This window comes from Cydia fagiglandana, chromosome 3 (assembly GCF_963556715.1).
Source record: "Cydia fagiglandana chromosome 3, ilCydFagi1.1, whole genome shotgun sequence".
Taxonomy (NCBI): domain Eukaryota; kingdom Metazoa; phylum Arthropoda; class Insecta; order Lepidoptera; family Tortricidae; genus Cydia; species Cydia fagiglandana.
This window is the reverse complement of record NC_085934.1, coordinates 20143901-20171364: the sequence shown is the minus strand read 5'-3', so window position 1 is coordinate 20171364 and position 27464 is coordinate 20143901. Positions and strand designations below refer to the sequence as shown.

General features: G+C 37.4%; 1 protein-coding gene across 2 annotated transcripts in view; it reads right to left on the bottom strand.

Annotated features, from left to right (window-relative positions):
• The window catches only part of LOC134680350 (oxysterol-binding protein-related protein 1), an 85350-nt gene that overhangs the window by 15960 nt on the left and 41926 nt on the right, over positions 1-27464 (bottom strand). The gene's annotated exons all lie outside the window — the stretch shown is intronic.

The window sequence follows — 27464 nt, the reverse complement described above, 5'->3', positions numbered from 1 at the left end:
TTTTGTTATTTTAAAAGCCAGATCATTGTTTGGACTGACAGTTTGTCCAGCTAAGCATTCACTCCGCCTAACGGTGCCAAAGGATTGGATGATTAGGAGTCTTTTGCTCCAAGTTTGAGAGGACTTGGCATCTCTTTTATATCAACATAAGAGATGAATTATCTCACTAGTCTCAAGGTCCAGCTGTTTAGATGGATGTGGAGACGTCACGTGCGCGTCATTGGGAGTAATCCCTGCCCACTGAAGTCGGCAGTAATTGAGACTAGGTCTCCTATTAAATTTATTTATATATTTCGGTGCTCCGGTTCATACTAGTGCTGGTTGCGGGGAAAAGCTTCTGTCGTGATTGATATCTTACACTTAGTCTTAGTCGCGGCAGAGTTTCCCACGTGATTGGTGCGTGTGTGTGCTAGGGTACTGATACACTTATATACACGGAATAGGGCGGTTTACTTCCTACCACCATGCCCGCGGGCGTAGGAGGGGGAACCAAATACACTGGCCTGTAGGTTGCTTCATCGGTTTCGCCTGCCGAACTCTACAGCTTCTCATAGGGACTACACTTGCGTATGTTACAAAGCATTGGGTCGATGGTAAGAACGAACTATGCTTTGAATGTACTAGATTAGGGACAAAGGGTAGGAATAGGGTAGAATCACACACTTTTTATTGTCTGTCAAGGTTATTTTTTAGTTGTGGTCTATAAAATTGATATGGTTGATATATATTTCTCCTTAGGGTCTAAAAATATGGTTTCTTTATTCTAAAATATGTGTGTATAAAAGGTAAAAGTGTTCAACTGTCTAAATCTTCCTAATTTATATGGGGAAAGAATTAATGTTTCTTTAATAATTTATTTCTAATTTTCATTTCTGGTTGTCTGGTGTAGAAGCGAGGTACTGAGTAATACAATCAGGTATTAACAACATCAGCTGGATTTAGGAACGCAGACTATTCTGGGATTGAAGAACGGTTTGCTTTAGGGAACCTTTGTCAGGCAGGAGCAGTACAAAGGATATAATTGAGTGAATACTCAATTACGGCCTAGATTAAACTAATAGTTAGCAAATAAACTCGGTACTTTGTTTATACATCTAGAAAACTAGGAATTCTGTCTATATTATCAGTTTTGGGGAATGGGACTAAGGGATTAGCATCCCTAGCTTTTGAATATAAAAAAGATAAGTAATTTTGATGACTGATGAATACTTTGACACTTCTTTTCATCATCATCTAGGTGCGCTTAAGTTACGAAGTGTTGGTCAAAGCCCTTCTGGCTAAACTGGTAGAGTAGGTGTTCCGATTGATCTTGTGATCGGACTAAGAGTTCCCAGACCTGCATCGGGCATACGAAGTAGCACGTGTGAGTAAATCACGCTTCGTTTAGAAGTTGATAGTTAACTGTAATTATTCTTGAAATTCTAGGGTGTAAATGAGCTTATCTCAGGAGTGCTACTTCTATGTTATACCGGGATCTTAATAGGCGTAGCAGGATTTTACCAACAACAATTTTTTTATATTTATGTCATCATATTTGCTGCAATACTTAAATATAAAATGTACAACTTCATTTACATTACACTAATAAATTTTATTGAATTATTCCATTTTTATAACTCGATCTTCCTTAAATTATTTCTTACTTTCATAATTAATTATTTTATTATCAAAAATAGCTGTTAATAAAACCTAGGTAATAATAAATAGAATCTGAGTCCAAAATTTAGCTGATACCCATTAAAGAATTTGAGGTTACCGCGGTTCGCTTCGAGGGGTCCTAACTACTAACTAGACGATCACATGGCCATATTTTAAGGGATAAATCTAAAGGGTGTTTATGTTACGGTTAGGTAAGTAAGTAATAAAGTAAGAAGGAGGGGTTAGTGACACTACTCGGCTCTCTCCGAAAAGTTATTAAGTACCTAGTGACCGACCGGCACCGAAACCGAAACAGAATTACCTAAAGGGATCTCAAAAACTTCAAGATCGTATCAAAGCTAGCGTTGAAAAAACCCGGAAAAATTTCAAAACGGCTCGTTTCTTTTTCTTTCGAAAAAAACAACAATACAAATTTCAGTTACATTTTTTCCGAAAAAAAATATTTGAGCCGAAAAATACCAAGTTTTTTAAACTTCTGTATTATTCAATACTTAGTGCCCTTGCACTAGCAATGTGCTTTGTCTCGTAAAACTCTAAAACTCCTCCGATACCTAGGACTATTTCTAGCAATAACGGAGGATTGACAAAATGAATTACTTATCATAATTATGTAATCATGTATTACTTATACATAATTAGAAATCTTAACAGGTGATAGGTTAAAGTTGCACGTCTAATGTGTTAGTTTCTGGCATTGTATTGACTTCGACACCGTCATCACCCATCACCATCAGTGGCATTGTGTATGACGTATATAATTTATCTAAATAAAACTGGAAAAAACTGATAAAATCGAAAGTTTGTAAAATTCCCGAAAAAATTTTTCCCGGAATTTTCGTCCCTACAAGTCAAAACAAGATGTAAAACTGTGACAATTTGTTCAATCCGAATTGGAAGATAAGTTTCCCGAGCACACAGTCATTTCTATGAAAATTGTTAAAGTAAACTTTAAATGTAACGAAGGTGTTGTGAATAAATCCTTCCGTGTCCTAAATAATCGCTTTAATCCCGTGACACCTGTGACGTATGGCGTCCATTACTTTGAAACCCACGGGATCACCCCGGGAACTTCAGTTGGGTCAAGGGCTTTAGTTATACATGTATTGTGGGTATAGGATATTAAACCCGACACAGACGGAGCCATAAAAGGATGACTCGTCACGTTAGACTTCTGGCGCTTACTTTTCTATGACATGACATGCGATCACGTGATGCTTTCTATAGAAAACGATGCGCCGGAAGCTCCAGCCTTTACACGGCCCGGTCTAACGTGAGTTATGCTTAATATATCAGCAGATGCCGTATATTGTGTATAGTAGGTATACCCAAAATTCATAAAAATGGCTTATGTATTAAAGAACATAAGCTTCTTCTATTCCGCAGTAGCTAATGTTTAACAATGTTAGTAGATATTTTATACGTATATTGTGCCTATACTTGAGGTATTTACGTTTCGATAACAGATATGTCGATATTTCATTTTATCAATCCCCCATTATTGCTAGAAAAAGTCCTAGGTATAGGCGGACTTTTATATAGATTCGAAAGAAAGCACATATCATGGTGAGGGTCCACTTGGCCTAATCCCCGGATTTGGGTCAAGGTCAGATATGCTCTTTTGTAGAGCTCATTTTTAAGGGTAAAATATTGTTGAGATGAAGTCTGCGAAAAGGGTTTTTTGCTAATAATAGAACTTAGAGTTAGGGTTGGATTTTTAATAGTATTTTCCAAAACGTCAGACGTAGTTCACGACAGAGATAGTTCACTAACTCGAGGATCTTTCTCTTTTTCTCCAATGAACACGTAGGTAATTTGAGACATTAGAGTAACAGAAAAATAAGCCCAAATGCCCACAATTTGCGAACTTCGATTTTCGCGGTTACAGCCCTGATCGGCAAAAGTATTCGGATTTTTTGAAAATTGTAGTTGTGTTCTTTTTTAATTAAAATAATTCTACTTTTACAAAGTGATGGGAGTGTCGGTATATACGTCCTATTTTCACAGAAATTTGACAATAATGCTATATTTCCACACTGTCATTGTAAATACCACGCATAGTTAGCTTGGTCCAACCCTAGTCGTGTGGCCCCCATAATCGATGGCGTCCAATCTCGTCGCTGCCTACTTTTAATTGGCTCGGCTTTGTTTTATATTCACTCGTTTATGAAGTTAGATTAAATAGGACACGAGTTGGTAATAACGTGTGATATAATACTGAGTTGCTACGAGCCGAATTGTTTAAAGACATGGGAGCGGCTAAGTTACGCTCAAATGTTAAAACGAAATACATGAAACTTCGCATGAAAATTTATGTATTATAAGTACCAACTTTCTATATCTAATACTAGTGTTCGTTGCTAAAAATTATTATACAAAGAAAGTATATAGACAGCCACATTAGACGACAAACATAAAACTGCCGATGCGAAGTCCTGGTGCCCGATTCTGACTTAACATTTTTTTATGGATTTGATCTTATTTTGATACGACCTATACATATATACCACTGACGTTAATTAGTGAATGCGAGATAAAATGAAAGTTGTGCGTGAGATACGCGCCAATCACCAAGGCTATTAGTGGTTAAGGTCGTATCAAAACCAGATCTAATAACACCAGTCACACGTTAGTAATTAAGTATTTATATAGTAAAATTTGCACGCCGTAAGTCGGCAGAATTGTGCTGGATTAATATTTCGATGTTAACCATGATTCTAGCAAATAAAGGACGACTCACGTTAGACCGGGCCGTGTCCGTACGGAGCTTCCGGCGCTTACTTTTCTATAACATGACAGACGATCACGTGATGCTTTCCATTGAAAACGATGCGCCGGAAGCTCCGGGTCGGAGACGGCTTTGTCTAACGTGAGTCATCCTTAAATTATAAATTACAAATCACACGCCGGAGCAGCGTGCGGATCCGAATCCAATGTGAAGCCACATAATTAATGTAGGTTCCTGAAACTATAGTTTACATGGTCCACCCACTACACGGCGTGAAACCCACTACACGACGTGAAACCCACTATACGACGTGAAACCCACTACACGACGTGAAACCGGGCTCGGAACGCGACTAGAAGCGAAAAAGAGGGGTTTGTTAACCGAACAATCATTTCCAAAACGTACCTACCTACGCTACGTGCCTTCTGGCAAAAATAGTCAGCTCACTTTTACCACCAATTTTTGCTTACGGATCTAATTTAACCAACAGTGAAACGATAGAACAGTGTTAACAACATATCTTAATAAGTGTATCAAGTTAGAGAAAGCCACGAGCGAGGATTCGAACCAACTACATGTCTCACTCACTCATTTATTGCAAGTTTATAAACTGAAATAGATGTCATTGTACTAAAGAAAAACCCTCCAGCGGTGTAGGTAGGCCGCATCTGGCTCCGGCCCGGTCTAACGTGAGTCATCCTTAATTTAGAACAAAAACTCGACATGAAAGTAAGTAATTAAAAAACTGATTAAAAGCTAAAAAAGCATTTAGCATTTATGCTAAAAGTTAAGACACCTATAACAATTTAAAATCGTAGGTACTCGTAATTTGTAACCGTCGGTAGGTAGGTTTTATCTCTCACCAATTAATTCCACCTCAAGACAATTAAATGCTCTTGAGAAAATTCAGGTGTGAAATGGAAATATTGGCCAATTTACGCTATTTCGAGGCCTCTCTGCCAGTCTCGGCTCACAAAGCAGGCAATTTATCGCGAATATCGCGCCCTTCTCAAGTACTTGTTCCGAATGTTCTGACTGTCATGGCCACGCCTCTGACAACTTAGGTTAATAGCTCTTTAGTCTTGAGGGCTCTGAGAGCTTTTCATTTATGTATTTTTATTTTAGGGGACTGATAACGTTCAGTTTCCCAGAAGTTTAAACTAGGTAATAGTATAGGTACCTACAATTATCTCGATTCGCGCTTACAATATGCTGGAACGTCAAAAGTAAGCAATTTATCGCGAATATCGCGCCCTTCTCAAGTACTTGTTCCGAATGTTCTGACTGTCATGGCCACGCCTCTGACAACTTAGGTTAATAGCTCTTTAGTGTTGAGGGCTCTGAGAGCTTTTCATTTATGTATTTTTATTTTAGGGGACTGATAACGTTCAGTTTCTCAGAAGTTTAGTTTCTGAACTACGTAATGGTATCGGTACCTACAGTTATCTCGATTCGCGCTTAATATGTACTGGAACGTCAAAAGTAATAAAATTTTACGTAAATTTGATAGTGTAATTTTTTATTGAAATTAAAGTTGAATGTATTCAGGCGTAAAAGGGTTATATAGTATATAACCCTAATATATATACAATATATACCTAATGTATAATGTATGAGATATACAAAATAGATAAAACAAGGGCCAAGGAAGAACAAAAAAACTACCTAGTTAGAACACTTGAGAATGCGCAAGAATGAAATAAATTTTAAATTTTATTACCTTTACTTTTATTATCGATTTTTATTCAAATGAACCATAGAAACTATGCAAGAAATTGAGCATTTTCAGACATTTATTTCCATATGGAATCTCTTATTCCATTTTAATTATGTGGTCAAGAGTTTTAAGTGGCGAAAATATATTCAGTTATGTTTAGGTACGTTCCTACTGAATCTTTTCTTTACCTTACCATGTTTGTTAGAATTTGTTGTTATAATTTTGTTCAAATTTGGACGACAACTCGAAGTTAAGAAGAATAAATATTTACGCTCTTTGTGTAGGTATTCACCAAAGTTTTTGATTCACTCTCAGTATATTCATGAAATGTTCATGAATTCATTTACGAAGGAAATGGCGAAAAGAACAAGTAGGCTTTAGACACCTACATACCTACTATTAAGACTTGGGTTGTTTAGAGTTATATAATTATACTTTTTTTGGTTGAATGAATAAGCATGTCGTGAGGTGCTACTTTTTAGGTTACATATGAAGGTGAATTTATAACCAGTCAGCGAAAAACGTCTATTTTACCACTGGTAACTATCTGTAGTCAGCAGCAGCAAAAGTAGCTAAGCTTTTGAGGTTTACATACGCTTTTAAGCCCTTATCAAGTTGTCCTGAGAATATTTCGAATCTTCTGCTGCAGACTGTACCGCTAAGACTGATTATATGGCTTAAATTAAATACACTTAGTCATTCCCGGTCTAAGATGTGTTAAGTACTAATACCTACATAACCTACAGTTTCACAAACTTAGGTATACATGGATACATATAGATGCCCATTTGAAATCCATTACCCTCTTCTTCATCAAGGTCACCCACAGTCAAACACCAGCTGCGATGGCTGTCATAAAATACAGGGGGTGGAACGAAGATGAATGACTATATAGGTACCTACGAGTACCTACGCTCAACTTATATAAAGGGTCTATGTGAAGGATAACATCGGAAAGGGACTGAATTCATTTCCGATAAATGTAATCCTTTTAGAAACTTCCACTTTTGGAAGTTTTAGCGAGTAATTTTTAAGTAGATTGGAGTTTTTCACTTAGGAATTTTAAACTTTAATATTACTTTATCTTCAATATACACAGTTACTTAAGACATAATCAAAATAGGTACCTACATAGTTATAATTTATTATATAGTATATCTCATTTATTTTTGTTATTACGTTACACACAATAGTACCTACCTATTTACTTTAAATACTTACATCTCTATTCCTTCTAAACTAAATCTGAATAATGTCACAAAGGTATAATTGAAGAATGTAGGTACAAATATTAAAGAAAATTATAGTCTCGGTACCTACAGATATGCAAAGCAATACTTGTTGCACCCCAGCCCCAGTAGGGTGCCCAAGCGTTCAAGGTCGAAACCGCTCGATAGTCCCGGGAGCACGGGAAACTATCGCGGTAGCTAAATATTTATGTGAAGGGTTAATACAGATGAGTTATTTTATAGTATGCTTAACTGCCCAAGCAGTGGTGGCCGAGTGGATATGACGTCTGACTTTCAATCCGGAGGTCGCGGGTTCAAATCCTGGCTCGTACCAATGAGTTTTTCGGAACCTATGTACGAAATATCATTTGATATTTACCACTAGCTTTTCGGTGAAGGAAAACATCGTGAGGAAACCTGCATACATCTGCGAAGAAATTCATAGGTGTATATGAAGTCCCCAATCCGCTTTGGGCTAGCGTGGGGACTATAGCCCAAGCCCTCTCGCGCATGAGAGGAGGCCTGTGCTCAGCAGTGGGACGTAAATAGGCTGAAATGATGATGATGATGCTTAACTCGTCTGCGTCTTTATGAGACATCAAGTTAAGACAATTTTACAGCTAATTTTTACGCTACACGTTCGTTAAAATGTGTTTGACCCAGACGCTAACTACATTTACGGCCTCCAGATTTTACATAATTATATGCAATTTATCATCGGTTAAAATTAGACACATTTCATTGTATCATTTTGCCAACATTCAGCTGCGTTGATAAATCGGTACGCGCATAAATCACTATACACTGTTTTTTTCTTGATATTCAGACGAGTAAAACAATTAAATTAAATTCATGCTGCTAGGTTTATTTATTTTTTTCCTCTAAATGTTGTCTGTTTAATTAAATTATTGTCTGTATTCCTTAGCTTTACGTTACGTAATTATAAGTTAGGTCCCCACTGAAAATCAGCGCTGCGGCTTACCGTAGCATTAGGCTGAGCCTTTTTATTAACGTCCATCTCGTCTATGTCTTGTATGTAATTAACTGGTTTGGTTTGACGTAAATAAATGTATTTGTGTTTCTTTTTCTCTTTCTTTCTTGTTACGATTACGAGTCTGAGGGGCTACCGCGAAAACCGAAATTCGCAAATTGCTGGGATCTTTCTCTTTTACTCTAATGAAGGCGTAATTAGAGTGACAGAGAAAAATTCCCGCAATTTGCGAACTTCGATTTTCGCGGTTATAGGCCAGCTCAAGAGCCGGATTAAGATTTAAGAATTTGTAATGGTTATGAACTAGTTTTGATACGACCTTGACGATTGCCTTGGTTAATCGCGCATTTCTTACGCACGACGTTCGACTTTGAATTAATTTCACACCAATCAGCGAGTGCGCTTCGAGGTCATGTTCTGGTCATGTCTGTTCTGTACGGATATGATGGTCGTTCTTGTCTACGTGACAGCGTGATAAAACGGTGTCCGTTACTTTCTATCCCACGGTGTTAAAAAGTGACAGTTATTTTATCACGTGGATAAAGATGGATAAAGCTATCCATAATACGCTGTCTGGGCACAATAATGCATGAAGCACCTGGGGAGCATTTTTTACTTATAAATTTAGTTTAAGATTTGTTCTATTTTAGTTTCAATTTTAACGTTTAGTTTTTATTTTTCATTTTGATTGTAATAAATAAAATAAAACCGTAATAAATGTGTTACATCAGAATCGTGCTCCTGGTAGGGTGACTAAGCGGTCAAGGTCACCGGGACCGGTCGATAGTCCCGGGAGAACAGGAAACGAACGGCTAAATATTTTTGTATGTATTGCAGAATCTTGTCATTAATATTAAGCTGTAAGATCATTTATATACGTCAACCTTGATGTTTTGTGTTTAGGTTTAGCGGGGACGGGAAATTATTGTGACAGCTAAAGGCTTGGCCACACACAGAGCGCGACGCAGCGCCGCGTCCGCGCCGCGTGATGCCGACGCGATGCCTGGTCAAACAGGGCGCGCGCCGATCGCGCCGGCCTCACGCTCTCAACACGCCCTCAAGGCGCGCGTGAACGCGGCGCGGCCGCGCGGGAACGCGGCGCACCGCTCGCTGCCTAACGTCCGATCCTACTGATGTGACCTTGCGGGACGCGGCGGGCCGCCGCGTTCGCTCGGCGCAGCGCTGCGCACGCGCCGCGCGGACGCAAGGGGCCGCGCGGCGCGGGGCGCGACAGAAGCGGGGCGTGATACCGGCGGGACGCAGTCTGTTTGACGTCGGTAACCTGTTAGCATGTGCCGCGGTCGCGCGGCGTGGACGCGGCGCGGACGCGGCGCTGCGTCGCGCTCTGTGTGTGGCCAAGCCTTAAATGTTTATTTAGCGCAGAATCATTTTATTTTATGTCATACAGAGATTTAGGTTCACTTTATTTCCTGTGGCATCGTCAAAGTTAAGGGATTTAAGTATACTTTTAAACATAATCGGCGTCTTCTCTCATATAAATAAAAAAAACGAAACTTATATGTTCACAGGAAAGATCAATTAAATATTTCGACTCTGTTTGATATAAATTTAGCAAATGACGATGACATACCCTCAGCATCAAAAGTAGCGTCAGACTTACAGCGTTCAAGTAATTTGTTCGACTTTGTTTATCTAATTTTTAATGAAAAAGTCTAATATAAGGCTCTGAATCAAATTACCTAGTAAATTGGATTTTTATGAAATCTTATTCTTAAGTCAATATTATATTTTATTCTTCCAATAATTACTAAGATTTTACAAAACGATTTTATTATAATTTTTAGTTACCTGCTAAGCCACAACAGCATATACCTAGAAAGCCCGATCTTAAAAAGCTAACATACAAATATAAATAAATCCCTTAAAAAATGAAATATAAGCATAAAAATATGTTTTTTATAGTTCGTCACCTCTTAAGGCGACAGTCCATATCCAACGACAGCTGCACTATTGTTCATTTTACTAAGGAAATTGACAATGGCAGCGACGCTTTCAGTGCCGGTAGTCCAGCTGCGGTTAGAAATGGAATGTTACCATTAGGCTTCACAGCTGAATTATTAAAACACAATTAGTCTACATCTACAACTTGTCAAATGGATTAATGGTCACCCGAACTTATATTTATGGGAGTTAGAAAGTTTGGTAGTTACATTAAAAACGCATGGGTGACCACGCTACAAGGTCACTGAGACAGATCGATGCAGCTTGCCCGGGGTACATTCAATGGTTTTGGGTATTATAAAAGACTATTGTAATAAAGATATGGTAAAAATACAAACAGCAACAGCAACACTCTTTGATCATCGGTGGTCCTTATACCTTTTTAACCGACTTCCAAATCTCAAAGAAGGAGGTTATCAATTCGGTTGTATTTTTTTAAATGTTTGTTACTGCATATCTCCGTCATTGCTGGACCGATTTTGAATATTCTTATTTTGATTGTATGTATATGATATACAGGGTGTTACTGACCATGGGGCTTTAAACCCAGGACTCGATTCTACTCGCTAAACTGAGCTACTTTTATTATGGCACCAACCCCGAAATCCCGAATTTTTTTTTACTTTTTCATACATTTAGGCTGATCAGATGTCGACGTTTTCTATGGAAAAGCCAAAAAAAATTCCCCGATTTTTGGGTTGGTCCCATAGTAAAAGTAGCTCAGTTTAGTCAGTAAAATCAAGCCCTGGAATTAAAGCTCCATGGTCAGACACATACTGTATAAGTACATTTATTTTACACAATACGTTTCTTACGCAAGAGAATATCGCTGGTCACTTTCTTCCTGTGCCTTAAATATTTTACTTACAAATTAAGCATTGTCTATTTAATTTAATACGCACTTAACCAAAATATTATACGCACTTAACCTTATCTTTCTAAAGTATAACGTGAATCATATTTTACATATCTACAGGGTAATTCGCCAGTAACTGGCCACCGCCCAATAACAGGCCACTCTAAACTAAAAATGAATTCTATTCATCTATATAAACAGAATTCATTTTAGTATAAGGTTTCAATAGGTAAATAGAATTCATTTTTAGTTTAGGGTGGCCAGTTACTAACAGGTGGCCAGTTACTGGCAAATTAACCTACGTCTATAGAGAAAGCCGTTAAGTTTTGTTTTAGTTTTAGTTCCAAACTAACTACGTGGGAGCTTCAGTATGCTATAACAAAACTTTTAGCCGAGAAAGTTCTAAACTCTATCCAAACTTCTATTAACAGTTAAAGTAGGTAGGTATTTAGTTATTTAAGTAAATATTTTGACAGTATTAAGCCTACCCTGAATTGTTTATCTCTAGATTTCAAACATTTGGAACGTGTTTATGTAGGTAGGTACAGTCGCCATCAGATATATCGGAGCGGCCAAGGTGTTCACAATATCTGAACAAGCACTCTAACGCCCTGACAATAGAGGCGTGCTCAGATATTTGTGAGCACCTTGGCCGCTCCGATATATCTGATGGCGACTGTACTCTAGAGTCTGTGCGGAAAGACAAAGACTCGTGGGTATTATTACACAGACTATAATATTTTTTTAAGTTTGTAGAGTTAGATCAAGATAATTCTGCAACGATTTTGACAGCATAGGCATACATATAGAGGTATATGACATAATTTCATAGAAGTTTGACGTATAAAATAACACTTGCACTACGTACATGCTATCAAAATCGTTGCAGACTCTGGTCTAATTCTAGTAATATTACCAATAAACAATCTGTATATTATAAGCAGCATAAGCATAAATACCTATTGTTTTTTTACTGTATATTTTTTGTAAGGTTGTGAAACTTTTAAAAACCTTCGAAGTTGTGGCTTCACATTGGAGTTTTTTGGTTTTCCATACGTATAGTAAGTAAATACCTAATAGGTTACTTGAATAAATCATTTTTAATATAACATGAGTTACATGACTGATATTAACGAGTTTTAAATGTTTAAAGCAACAATTTGCTTCAAGGTCGCATGCTCCAAGGACAGCGACAGCGGCGTTCGCGTTCCCTGCCAATGAAAATTCCTGCTGTTACCCTAAGGGGGGGGGGTTTCCTAGAAAGGGTATTATAGGTCACATTCTATTACACGCATGTTATTGGACATTATTGTGTAAACGGGCGGATGTTTGCTGGTATGCTGGTACTGAATTTGTATGGCGAGAACCAGGAATTCCTGTAATTTCATATTTTTTAACTATGTATGGTGTGAATTTAAATTTTGCACTCACCCACTAGCACTACTAGCGAGTAGTTCTAGTACCTTAGACAAAACTGCAAGTTTGTATAATCTGTAGTATCTGGCCATGCTCAGTGTTACGATTCTGTCAAAAAGGGTTTCTAGGTGACTACGAAACCCTAAAAAGAAGAAATATAAAATTAAAGAAGCGATGGGCTTCTTAGGCTCAAGTACCTACCTTTATATAGCAAAAAAGTACTGGGAGCTCACCCTAATAGGTTCTTAACCTTTCAATGATAAGGTGTCACTCGATGAAATTTGTTGTTTACAAGGACCTGTTTGGAAGCAGTCAAGTATCCAAGATAAATAAAGCCAACAAAGTGTTGTTTTGATGGTATGTTCAGGGACCACTCCAGGTGCTTTCCATAGTCCACTGGTTGATAATTTCTGATATTCCAAAGCTAGTTTAACATTAACATATATTTATTGTTTTATAGTAATTAAGGAGGTCTAGTTTTTTAATCTGCTTAGAGGCCTTATTACGAGAGGGCGCCATTAAATAAAATGGTCATGATTAAAAAATATTGTGCTTGCATTGTATGTAAATAAGTATACTTTTGTGTTCTATCGATATTAGACTAGTCACTCTAGTCCAATGTTACGATTTATAAAGTCATATTATTATACATTAACGCAAAAAAAGTAAGCGCCGTTTTAAAAATGATGAGGCAAAACCTATAATTATATTATGTTAGACTCCGCAAATTCCGAGAATTGACGTGGTTCTACGAAAAATAATTTAAGTATATATAATACAAGAAAATTCAATTTACAAGCCGTCATAACAGCATCAATCTAAATCTAAAGCTATTCCCGAGAATTAAATTAACGTTTTTCAATCCATTTCCCTTTGGAGTAATGTGATGCGTCAAGGTCGACAGGAAGGATCGATAGGAACCGGGAGTTAGTGAATACGATAGGCCCTTTTTATGTGTAGGGCTACATTATGTTTGCGGTGAAAAATCGGACATAAGTAGATAGACATAAAGAACATTAGGGAGATCCTTCGCTTCCCTTTTTTACCGACTTAGGGCCACTTCCACCATCCCGCTAACCCGGGGTTAACCAGTTAAACCGTTTACCCAATGTCTAATTGTACTGGTAACTATGGTAACTCCAGGTTTAACCGGTTAACCCTGGGTTAGTGAATGGTGCAAGTGGCCATTAAGAGTTAATAGAGACATACCTAATTATAATTGACGTTACGCTCACATTATACCATTTTAGACGACATGCAATTATCTATGCCTATAGCTAGCAAACTAAGCACTTCATTCAGATGACCTCAAAGTACTTGAAAACAAAAAAAGCCCATTCTACTCCTCAGTTTTTTGTTCAGTAGGTACAGATAGATACCCTAGAAGCTGCGCGTCACACAAGACAAAAAATAACACTATATCTATATAACATAAGGTAATTAATTGCCTAACGCGAACGTAAATCTAGGCGAGCTATCACTAAAGCTATACAAAAGAAAATCAAATTATTTTTCAATACATTCCCTTTCACAGCCCTGAGAGATGAAGTGCCGTGTCAAGGTCGCAAGGGCGGTCGATATTCCCGAAAACGTTTCCAAAGGACCTATTTAACTCGCAAAAATAAAATAGTTACGCCATTTTGGAAATAAGGAAGGCTAGGGTTGTCAAACATACCCATCGCCCGGGACTCAAAGGGCCTTTGTTTGCTTGTTTTGACGGGAATGTAACTGGCTCGTGATGGATTTGGTTTCCATTGATATTGGGAATATTGTGTTGTTCGAAACTTAATAGTATGTAGCGGAATTAAGCACGAGTATTAGGTACGCCGTGTCAGCATCACGCGTATGCGATATCTAACCCGTCTTTTTAGGGTTCCGTACCGAAAGGGTAAAACGGGACCCTATTACCAGAGATATATTATAACTCCGTATAAGATAAATAAAGTCTAAGAAAAAAACGTGCCTCGGATGTCAAGCAAAAGTCACTCTCGAATAGATGGCGCCATATACCTTTGGCCTATTGTCGGTTAGATGGCGTTGGCGCACCGTTTGATATTTAACAATTTTAACACGTATCAGTGAAAGAACATGGGTCATTGTGGAACAATAAAAATTAATAATCATATATCCGTAAACATATTTTAATTCATTTATACATTTTCAATTTTATTTTAAGTTTTAATCGTGTGTCGATAGATGGCAGTAAATGTACCGTGACTACAAAATTTACTTTGACAGGACCCCTCTATACTATCTATTCTTTTTTTTTGCTATTACTAAGACTTCGCTGTCCATCCGTCCGTCTGTCACCAGGCTGTATCTCACGAACCGTGATAGCTAGACAGTTGAAATTTTCACAGATGATGTATTTCTGTTGCCGCTATAACAACAAATACTAAAAACAGAATAAAATAAAAATTTAAATGGGGCTCCCATACAACAAACGTGGTTTTGACCAAAGTTAAGCAACGTCGGGAGTGGTCAGTACTTGGATGGGTGACCGTTTTTTTTTGTTTTTTTTTTGCATTATGGTACGGAACCCTTCGTGCGCGAGTCCGACTCGCACTTGCCCGGTTTTTCAGTTGTGTTAATAGAAAGGAGGGTTAGATAGGTTAATATAAATAATTAGATAGGGACGAGTAGACGAGCCTTGTTTTGTACCATTATGCAGTACCTTCTTTACCATAAGGGCACACGGGGCCCGTGCCCAGGGCGCCCATTCTCAGGGGGCCCCGAAGGACAGACAGTAACAGTATATTTGATTACCCATACTAAATAGAAAATCAAAGTATAATGTTCCTATATCACACGGCACATAGGTATTACCCAAAGGCTATTATTACCCAGGATGAATCCGCATACTCTTAGTTTGGCAACCCTAAGCCGACCTTCGAAAGGCTCAGATGCGTACATTTTTGCTCTCAAAGTAGCCATTTAAGTGAGGCTGAATTTGTAAGTGCCACCCAATGAAATATTGGATTCGAGATATTCTATTACGCTCGCTGGCATGAAGTCTCTTTATTTGATAAATCGTGTCTTCCTACGTTATATCTCTGAGTACAGCTGTCCTTTAGTGTTTCTTCCGATTTAGTTAAAAGCTACGAGTATTTTTAGTCTCTCATTTCAATGTAAGCACGGTCCAGGAATTTGATTATTCCGAACTTTGTCACAGTGATAAGAATAGCTTGAAATGGTTCGTGTAATATTTATTACACACGGTTGGTATGTGTAATAAATATTACACGAACCATTATGGTTGGCACGCAGCCGTCGCCATTCCCTTTTTCTTTGAACTTGGCTGGACACGCTACCGCGTGTCTAGATAAGAGGCCTCTGTGCGTCACCACACATTTCAAATGCGTTAATTTTCGCTCTTTCTTTCTGCCTTATTGTCCACGATTCGGAGCCGTAGAAGATTGAGAAAGCTAACGCACGCACCAGTCTGACTTTAGTTTTACGGGATATTATGTTACGGTCTTTCCATACCCTAGCACAGAATAAATAATAGTACTAGGTACAGAATACTCACTCTCTAACAAAACGCGTCTGTCGTGATCAGCACAGATATGGCCGCTAGGTGGCGACAGCGCCACGCGCGGCTTATGGCAAACCCGAAAAATTGGGGTCGAACGGATGTACTTACTTTTAGCTACCTGTAGCAAAGCGACGAAATCGCGGAGTGAGCCACGCCTGACCCTAGTAAATTTAGTCATTAGCTGATTTGGACTATTTTTATAAGCGTACTTGAGTGTCCCACTGCTGGGCAAAGGGTTCTCCCTGGTTCATCATAACTCCCGATTTTGTGCTTCCTCCGGCCAATAAAGGAAGGTGTCAAAGTCGGATTCGTGCTACTTATTTTAATGTGAATAGAGCTATCCATAATACACCTGCTGGTTGTATTTTACAGACAATAAAGCTTTCAACGAAGCGTTTAACAACGTTTATACATAGGTAGATGGCACGGGAAGCAAACATTAATCTAGATTCTGTTGAGCCTCGCCCTCAGGGGGTAGCGTAGGGAGGATTAGCACAATTGTTGGATCCGTCATAATTATTACTCAGCCCTGTGGGCTAAGACACTAGATTGATTTAGCTCTTTTAATTATTTATTAAGTACTAATATTTTAAGGGATGCGAATCTTGATCGCCATCGATGACTGAATTAGAAAAAATGGTTCCTGATCACCGATTAAAAATCATCGTGTAGAATGCGACGGTGTTGGTAATCTTTAATGTATATTTTGAGTTATTTATCGTTATTCGTTCGTATCGTTATCGTATCGTTATCGTTATTTATTTCATCGAGTTGCCTGGTATAATTGAATGATGATGACAATGACTGTGATGATGATTTTAAACAATAAATGTAGCGTTTATTTGGATCAGATTTCTTAGGTTATCCAGTTAGTATTTTTCTCGCGTTGGTGTGGTGAAAAATTTTTGTTTTCATACGGTAGAAAAGTTTGTTTAACCCTCGCGCCTTGCCTTGGAACCCTCGCAACGCTAAAATTCAACTTTTTCACCCAGTCGCTTCGCTTGTAGTTCATTAATTTAGGGATCTTTCGCTTGCTAGGGTCTCAGTAAATATAATATTTGCACGATGAGTTTATAGGTAAGAACAACTATAATGGCATCACCCCTTGGCTTTTATAAAAGTAGTCAGACGTCTTCATACATCTAAAGTACGTATAAATCGAGTTAGTTTCCGTTAAAGTCAATCAGTAGCCATATTAGGCTTTATTAACACCACGCAATCCCGACAGACCGCGCCGTGTGCAAATTTAATTTCCCCACCACCTCCCACCGTCACCCTGCCGGGGGCAATCACAGACCACGAACGAACCGGTCTACTAGATATAACCAATTGTATTTCACTCTATTGATCGGACGCGATGAACTAGAATAACTATAGAAGTCTGATTAGAGCTCTAAAACTGTACTACACGAATGTTGACAACTTCAAATACTACCGTATTCGAACTTCAAGATATTCACAAGAGACGACACGTACTAGATCTCAACTAGTTATAGTTTAGATATCAACTAGTTCTCTTTTACAGCGCCATTCGGGCAACCAATGTCACTTTTACGTTAGATAGAGTAAGATATATATTAGATGTGAATTGGATCTCTAAGTCACATCCTGTGGAAATCGTTCAAGAGTATCTCCAGAATCGCGCAAATGTCAAATTTGACAGGTTGGATCTTAAACATATCGTTATCGTATCTTGGTGATGTCTAAAAGATATCTAATAGATGTCTATTTCAAAATCCGAATCGGGCCCATAGTATAATGCCGTGCAAGAGGTATATCATTATTGTTTGGCGAATAAAACTTTTATGACCAATCAAATTTTGTTTTCTATCAATTCTTCAATCAATTTTCGTCGATTTGTTTTAAAAATTAGTGAAATTCATTGCCGCATTACTGCCAGGGTTATAACGTTCAATCCGTATTATTTTAGATATCAAGGATAAGTACTTATAGGTAGGTAGGTACTTATAGGTAGATACAGCGGCGCCTTCGCCGGTCCTTCTAAATAATTAGTATATGGCCCGAGAAACATTAAAATGCATTTTAGCTGCAATTTTGGACCTCCTCTGAAATTTCTTAAGACTGCATCGAGCAAAATCAGCGAAAAAGGCAGTCACCGTTTAGTTGCTAACGTTCACATCTCTTGATAAAAAAAATTATAATAAATGTCATTATTATCCCAAAGAGTGTGTTTACAACGAATCACCCTTGAAAATCTGAAATATTTTACAATATAATAAATACACTTATGCAAAGTTGTACCTAAAACGAGATGAACGAGTGTCAGCGTTTAGTAAAATTTGTATAAAAAAATCGATGCTCATGCTATAAAATCGAGTGATTTCGAAAGCCAGATAACTGGACTACAACGAATCAGGCTTTTCCTATTTTTCCTCTTAAAGGCTACAGAGAAATTCAATCGTAAACGTAAACTTTCGTAAAATTTCCATACATCCGCCATATCTGTCAAATTCTCCTTTCAATCAGATGCCCGCTGGGCTTGGTTCAAAGCGGACGCGTACCAGGATCTCCCAGTTTGACAGTTTGAAATTCATATCCGTATACGAATGATGATACCAGTGAAAAACTGTGTTCAAAATAAATAGGGTAAATAAATAACGTCACACGGAGATCTAGAGTCATAAAAATTTCGACATCTTTTTATTCACAAGTCATAATACTTAAAAAATATAACAAATTATTTAATAAAATATATGAATACAACCAAATCAGTGTAATTAGCTTCTTCCTAATTCACTTAAAATGAAAAAAGTTTGAAGATTTGTTATTTCTTATTGGAATAAATTTTCATTGTGCTGGTATTCATGTTACGTCATTTTAAAAACATATATGACATAATGTCAATATATTAGATAAACAATTTATCAACAAAATTCTTCACATTTTAGCCTAAGCAATATAAATTATTAAAATTTTATTTATGAAGACGGAGCAATGTTGTTCACATAATTTCAGCAATAAAATTCTTAGTTTCAACTAGTTCTGTTGCTATTCTAAGAGCTATCACGAGCTCTGAAAGTTAATTCAATGATATATCATCAAGAAATTGAAATCAAGACTCGACCTGCAGTCTCAGCGAGTTTTTGTGGCTATATTATCAGTTGAAAGAACGATATTTAAAGCCAATACCAGCAGTGGTCTGTTTTACGAGTACCTATATTGGTTTCATGTGACGATGTTTATATAAATGTATCTATCAAACAACAACGTGCTTTTATTTCATTGATATTCGGTGCAAAACGATAACTCAGTAACGAAATAAAATTATGAGAAATGCCTTTGGTTTTTTTCAGTGAACGTTTATGTTTATGAGGTCGTTTATAGGTTTTAAGGTCTTATGGCTTATCAGCGTGGCTTTGGCCTTTGGACATTTTTGTAATGCTTTGTAATAAGATAGGTGAGGTATCTACTTATATCCCTAATTGTAATAACCTTTTTTGAAATGAATTACAATTTAATTATTTAAATAAAAAAGTGGTCCACAATAATATACATCCGTTATCAAACTGCACAACGGGACTTAATCGCGTATTTAAGTTTTAAGATTTACCTCCGACGTTTCGAGGACGGCGTTGTCCCCGTGGTCTCGGAGAAGACTGGCTCAAGTTGACATCAACATCTTCTAGCCGCGCGAGTTTTTCGAACTACCCGCACTTGGTCTTGTTTATCAGTTTGAACGTTTTGCGCACTAGGGATGTCACTCTGTCGACACACAACACTAACGATATTCGATTTATCGACTGTCGATATTCGTTTCCGCTTACATTTACTAACGACTGGATTCCATGTGGATGAGATCTTAAAACCCTCGTCCCGATTAAAATTGCAATGTTTTTTGATTTCAATGGCTTCCCGCACTTTTCTACTGTACTTAACGATTACGCCCTGTATAAGTTACTTCGGGACGCGTCATGGTCATGGCCCAGAACCCATACTATCCGGGACACAGTTCTTTAATATTATGTAGGGCTAAAAAGGCCCTCTGTCAGTGCAGGTGACAAGGCCCGGTCCCGGGCCTTATTGAACGTATGAGATGGAATAGTAAATTTAAATATTTTAATATAGGTAATTATGAGTTTTTTGATTTCCCGATAAGTTTTAAGTAAGCATCACTTACTGGCTTACAAAAGTATAAGCGTAGTACCTGCATTCTATTAGATGTTTTTAAAGCCTTATTATCAATAGAGCTTTAAAAATTAGTTATAAGTAAAATATAATAAGCGTGTTTACTTGTAAAAAATATGTTACAAGACCTATATATAACTAATGAAGGGATAATTTTAGATATAAGTAGTTCACTTCGAGTAGGTAAAATAGACGATTTCTTATATCTTTAATAATAAAACTCCTAGTTTTAATTTGGTCTATGTCTACAAACCGCATACTTACCATCGCACACCACCACACTGTTAACTGACAGTTCGTAAACCTTATTACAAAAGGCATAAGGTCTACCGATGGACAGTTAAGAGCGTCGCCGTTTGTACCTACCTTAATACAAAAGTCAACAACGAAAATAAATAATTACCTAATACGTCACATACCTATGACATGACATGAACAAACAAGGAAAGCTATATATAAAAAGTGTTTTTTCTCTGTCTTCTCACAAAGGAAAGTTTGACAGTTTTAATTCCTCAAAGGAGGTCAGTAGTTAACACTAAACTCGAGACAGCACCTTTAAAAAAACATTAGGGGTCACTGGCCTGTCCCAGTAAATTGAGGTAGTGTGCGTGAGCTGCGTTTGTGCGTGAAATGGGGTAATTTGACAGAATCTGAAAATTTACCCTCCTCTACGCCCTCTTAAACTATCTGGTCCCCCAAATAAAAAGTTTGCCCTGGTCTGGCTGTTTGACTGGTCTAAAGTATCATGCGTCCCTCTCGCACCCCTACCCCTTAGACCCCTTAGGGGTTAGGACCCCTTGACACAATGACTTGCTAGAACTGTCTGAAGTCTTATGAACAACTTTGTAAACGCTATACAGTGTGGAAAGATAAGTCGGGCCCTGGAGGGAAACTACCTTAAATCATTAAGCTGGCTCATTTTACTTAAAGGAGATACTCCTTTATTTTTAAAAAGAAACAAAACTGCATTCAAACATTTTATAAAACTCGCTTGCGTCGCCCGGGACTCGAACCGACTAAAAATTCCAAAAGATAAACACTCGCAATTTTATTCTACTAGTCGATACAGTTACCTAATGTTTATGATAACATTTCTCCAAGAAACATTAGGTCTTACACTGGTCTGTCGTATAAAATATAATATTTAGTACTCAAGATTTTTTTAGACAAGCCAAATTGAAGAAAGAAAGAAAAATCTTTAAATGCAGTTTTGTTTCTTTTTAAAATTAAAGGAATGTCTCCTTTAAGTAAAATTAGCCAGCTTAAGGATTTAAGGTAGTTTCCCTCCAGGGCCCGACTTCTCTTATCTTTCCATACTGTATATTAGAATTGATAAATGGTAGTCTGTGGAGGTAACAGATGACTGGATTAGCGCTCGCTTCCGTCCCCCTACGTGTTACTTTACCTACATGTGTTGGTTAAACACGTGTGTATGTATAATATAGCACTACTGGAACTGTTTTATTAATCCTCGTTTTATAGAACAGGGCTATAACCGCGAAAATCGAAGTTCGCAAATTGCGGGCATTTTTCTCTGTCACTCTAATTACGCCTTCATTGGAGTAAAAGAGAAAGATCCCCGCAATTTGCGAATTTCTGTTTTCGCGGTAGCCCCTATCCTCCTATATAAATCCATAGCAATTAAAAACAAAAGTGTTACTTTGCTAATAATAATAATAACGTGCTAGTCAATTAGTGCTAACCAGTTTAAATTATTTGCGTATTTTTACATGCAATTAGGGTTACAAAATAAAATCAAAATCGGCTCTTTTGAAAGTTGAGTTTCTCCTTGTTTGAAATTCCAAGATGTCCATAAAAAATGCTTCCTTCTTCATTTTTTAAATCACCGATTTAAATTTTCTAGAATTACGTTAAACGTGCCGATCGTTCATGGAAACATCAGTTAAGTAATATTCTGTTATTTCTAATAGCGAATAGATGTTTAATTCAAATGAATGCAGCGGTAATAGCTTGCACCGTATTCATGAGACTGCACAACTGCATATGCAGGGAATGGTAATGGCGACTCGTCGACAACGCACTTTAAATGATTTAATAAGAATCTTTTATGCCAAGTATCTGTTTTTAGTGTTATTAAAAACGTTGAAATTTCTTCAAGACTAAATACCCAAGAGTTTCCTAGAGTACCGTAAAACAATAGAATTTGCCGGGTGAAAACAGAAAATTTTGGGACTTTCTTTTACTTCGTAACGAAATGTAGGTTTTACGGTTAGGTTCAACGCTTATTGATTCCTGAAACTAAATATTTAAATCTTTGTTGAACCAACCAGTGTTAAGAAGCTTTTTAACCTTTATTTCAAAACTGCATTCAGTAAAACAAAATAACCGTAACCTTGACGTAAATCACGAATATATACTGTGAATATATATTCTTATTAGTATGTCTAACATTGGAATGTCCCTTTTAATGGTTAATACCACCCATAGATAAGTATATTACAGGATTAGGTAGGAACCCTTTCTTTGACTGTCTCCCAAAACTTTGTTTTATAGGTATTAAACCTTCAGTCTGTTTATAAAGTGGTATGGATCTCTAAGCCCTTTCAATATCTGAAACATTTTGTAAGCTGCATTCTTCATCTACCTACTATGGTTACTATTAATACTATCAAAAAATCGCCAGCTAAAAGCGGCGTTAGTAAACAAATTGGCATAAGAAAAGTGAATAAGCCAAGTCATTATGGTAATGTACAAGCCTCGCTATGGCGGCCATTTTATGAAAGCCAGACAAAAGGAAATGGGCGCTCGTGTAACGCGCCTACAGTGTTGTTCGTAATATTGAAAACGTTGTTTTCCTTTTATCTCCATAGTTTACCGTTCCATGAACAAAAGGATATTAATGATGTACCGGTACATTATGTCAGTCAACGTCTGCACTACATTTATACTTATTTAGCTCTTTCTTTTGTTTAATTTCGTCGCCAAAGAGTACCTATTATACAACCCACAGAACTCTGACAAAATCAACGGCAAAAAGGGAAGATTCAAATAGACACGACGAACCGTAAGAGAAGCCTTTAAAAATATAATACCGGCGGTTCTAACGATGAAAGGTATACCTGATACGACGAATAATTCAATTAATGTCTAGGAGACCGAACTTTGCTCGGAAAAAATTTAGAAACTCAAAAATGCGCGTTTCCCCAGAGATAAGATCTAGTTAGATCGATTTATCATCCCCGATAACCCGCATACTATATATCAAATTTCATCGAAATTGTTAGAGCCGTTTCCGAGGTAAATAATTGCTCGTTTAAAGTTATAAGATTTTATTTTATAATATTTTCTGTTTAATTTGTTCATTGCTCTTTTTTGCTCACTGTTCATCGACATGCACCAATAAGTGCGAGCGAAAGTGACACAACCATGACTTCTCTCAACTCTGATCTTATCAAATCGTTCTGTCAGAATTGACCTCCCGTTCCAAATACTTACCTCAAAGACTACGATTGGAATAACATGCCGTTTTGTCTGGATTTAAATATCCGACCAGAAACAGATAGTGTGACCGAGTTGCGATCTAGGTTAGTGTTGCTCGTCTCGTGCATAACCTATCTCACGTACTATTATTAGAGTCAGACCGTAAAAAGTCTGCAGCGATTTTGATAGCCCACGCAGTACGCAGTGTTAAGCAGAGCCTGTCACTGGGTGCATACGCAGCAGGAGGAAGTGGTGCGATAGTGAACTAAAACAACGCCGTCCTTTAACACTCCGTGTATTTCCAAAATGCACAAATGTAAATTCGTCAATAAGGACATTAATATTAAGTAAATAACTTATAATATCGAGAGTAAATCTAATGAGATGTTTACCGGTCGATCCGTGATAGCAAAGAGAAGGAATGACAGCGCACAAGTTGCCAGAGTCAAAATATTCTAAAGACATCTCTATACGAGCATGTCAATTAATAAAGTGTGCCATTGACTTTCCAACACTTCCCCTCAAGGGCACACTGTTATCTAAATAATAACCATAGTAGAGTCAAATATTTCAAAGAGAAAACTAACATGAAACAACTAAATTTGGCTCTACCATATTAAATGTCACAAATAAACATTGAATGTACATTTAAAACAAATTCATATTGACTCTACCATATACTAGTAGTAATAATAAACCTGTTAGCTTTTTACAAAAGAAAAAACAACAGATAAAAATACTTAATATAAATTTAGAGTACAATCACAACTTACTTTATATGCTCTAGTTATTGAAAGTATTAACAAACGTTCATAGCTTTGATAAACTCATTATGCTTAACTCTACCTAAAGGTTTTGTCAACACATCGGCAATCATTTTGTCTGTAGGCAAATACTCTACTTTAATTACATTTTTAGATATTAAATCTTTAACATAATGGTACCTTATGTCGATGTGTTTCGTTCGCTTATGACAGTATTCCTTAGCTTGTAAAAGCTTTTGAGCACTTTGGTTGTCATTATATACAATACAATTAATTTGTTTAGGCAAAATCTCAGACAAAAGACTCTTAATGAATGATACATCTTTACATACATCAGATATTGCTAGGTATTCTGATTCACACGATGACAAAGAGACACACCTTTGTTTGCGAGACTCCCAATTAACTGTACAATTTCCCAATTTAATGACATAGCCAGTATAGGATTTTCTGTCAGTAATATCATTGGCCCAGTCTGCGTCAGTATAAGCATACATAGACCAATTCTCATTCTTATGAAAACATAGAGAATAATGAATTGTACCTGCCAAATAACGCAATATACGCTTAGCTGCTAACCAATGTGACCTATCGAAACAATTGTTAAATTGGCTAAGTTGGCTACATGCATATGATATATCTGGCCGTGTACATACAGACAGATACATCAAGCAACCCAAAAGTTGTCGATAGTTAAAAACATCATCCTGCAAACAGTCATTATTTTCAGATTTTACAAGTTTACAGTTAATTTCCATAGGTGTGGCTGCGGCCTTACAATTTTCCATGCCAAAACGTACAAGTAGTTTTCTGATATATTCACTCTGATCTAGAGTCAAAGTTCCCTTAACTTTATCCCTAGACACATTTATACCTAAACAGCTCTTAAGCGGACCTAAATTTTTAACATTAAATTTACTTTCTAAAATGTTTAACAAATTTCGCTTAATCGAACTGTTTTGGCTGTAAAACACATAAAAGTCATCAACATATAAAGCCAAAATCACTAAATCATCCTTGTTACTTTTTACATATACACAGGGTTCACACTTGGATTGAGTGAAATTATGCTCACTAAGTAAACTATGTATTTTACAGTTCCACATTCTACTTGCCTGTTTGAGGCCATAAATGCTTTTCTTTAACAAACATACTTTATTTTTATTATTATCACTGAAACCAATAGGCTGTTCCATATATACAGTCTCATTAAGGTCAGCATTGAGAAAAGCTGTTGCCACATCTAGATGGTCAATGTTTAAGTCTAACTGATTAGCTATACAAAATAAAATTCGCATTGTCGAGTGACGGACAACAGGAGCGAACGTTTCGTTATAATCAATGCCTTCCCGTTGGGTAAAGCCCCTGGCGACTAATCTTGCTTTAAAACGATCAAAATTACCAGAAGCATCATATTTAGTTTTATAAACCCATTTACATTTTATTACATTTTTACCAATGGGCCTATCTACCAATTCCCAGACATTGTTTTTAACTAGAGCATCATACTCACTTTTCATGGCATCTAGCCATTGCTGGCTATTAGAGCCACTTACAGCTTCTTCATAGGTAATGGGTTCATCAGTCGATGGAGAGGGACCATGAGCGAGTAAGGATAAATCATAGTCTAAATACCTCGCAGGGAGTACATTACGCGTGGAGCGAGACGATCGTTGTGGTGTAGCGTCGGCCACAGGACGAGACGCTCCATCACTTTCAGCTGCCACAGGGGGAAGGCTCACTGGTTGTGGGCTGCCGGCACCTGGTGAATCAGCTGTGCTGGAGTCGCTGCTCCCAGTGCAGTACTCATCGGTTTCTCCACCTGAAAATGATGATGAATCTCTGTCAGATAAATTCAAATTATTCTCATTATTATTATCATTGATTAAAATATTATCATTTAAAATTTCATTATTTTCGATTTCATTATCATTATTTGAATTTACTTGACTATTCTGACTAGAAACATTACCAATATCACAGATCTCATTAGAAATATCATTATAAGTTAAAATGCTATCACTCGTGGAAAGTTCTTGAAAGGGGTTTGTACACGGGTTGTAAAATCTATTCTCAATAAAAGCAACATTTCGAGATTTAATAACCTTTGTGGGATCCAAAGGATCAGCTAAGCGATAGCCTTTAGATGTATCACAATATCCCACAAAAATGTATTCCTTTGCCTTAGCATCCAATTTATCTCGCTTATGTTCAGGTAACAATGAAAAAGCAGTACAGCCAAAAACCCTGAGGTGTCGTCCAAGGTTGACCTTTTTGCCAGACCAGACCTCCTCAGGTATACGTCCAGCTAAAGCCGACGTGGGAGATCTATTCTTTAAATATACAGCAGTCATTGCTGCTTCTCCCCAAAATCGTTTGCTGAGACCTGAATGCTGTAACATGCAGCGTACCTTATCAAATATAATGCGAAAAGTCCTCTCTGCTACTCCATTTTGAGCAGAACAGTAGGGAATAGTGGTCTGGTGGATAATACCATGTTCTTTTAAATATTGTGTAAATTTAGAACTAGTAAACTCTCCACCATTATCACTACGAAGGCAAAGGATAGGCAAACTCTTTTCTTTTTCTACCATAGCTTTAAAATGTTTAAAACAATCAAATACCTGTGATTTGTTCTTCATTATGTAGGCAAAACTCTTCCGGCTGTAGTCATCCGTGAAGGTGAGCAGATATTTTCCTCCTCCATGGCTCGTCTCAGGCATTGGTCCGCAGACGTCAGTGTGCACCAGCTGTAGTGGTTGCGTTGTTGTACTGTTACTAGCCTTAGGGAAAAGCTCGGCCGAAAGCTTCCCCTTAATGCATGCTTCACAGTTCTTGAGGTTTTTATCCTGAAACAACACACCACATGCATCCCTCAACTTACACATCCCAGCTGAGTGCAGGTGACCAAGTCTAAAATGCCACAAGTCCATCACAGACGGGGTAGAGACGGCAACTGCAGCGCTCGGTGCGACCTGCCTAGGTTGCAGGTCCAAAGAGTGCTTCCTGTTAGGATTATATCC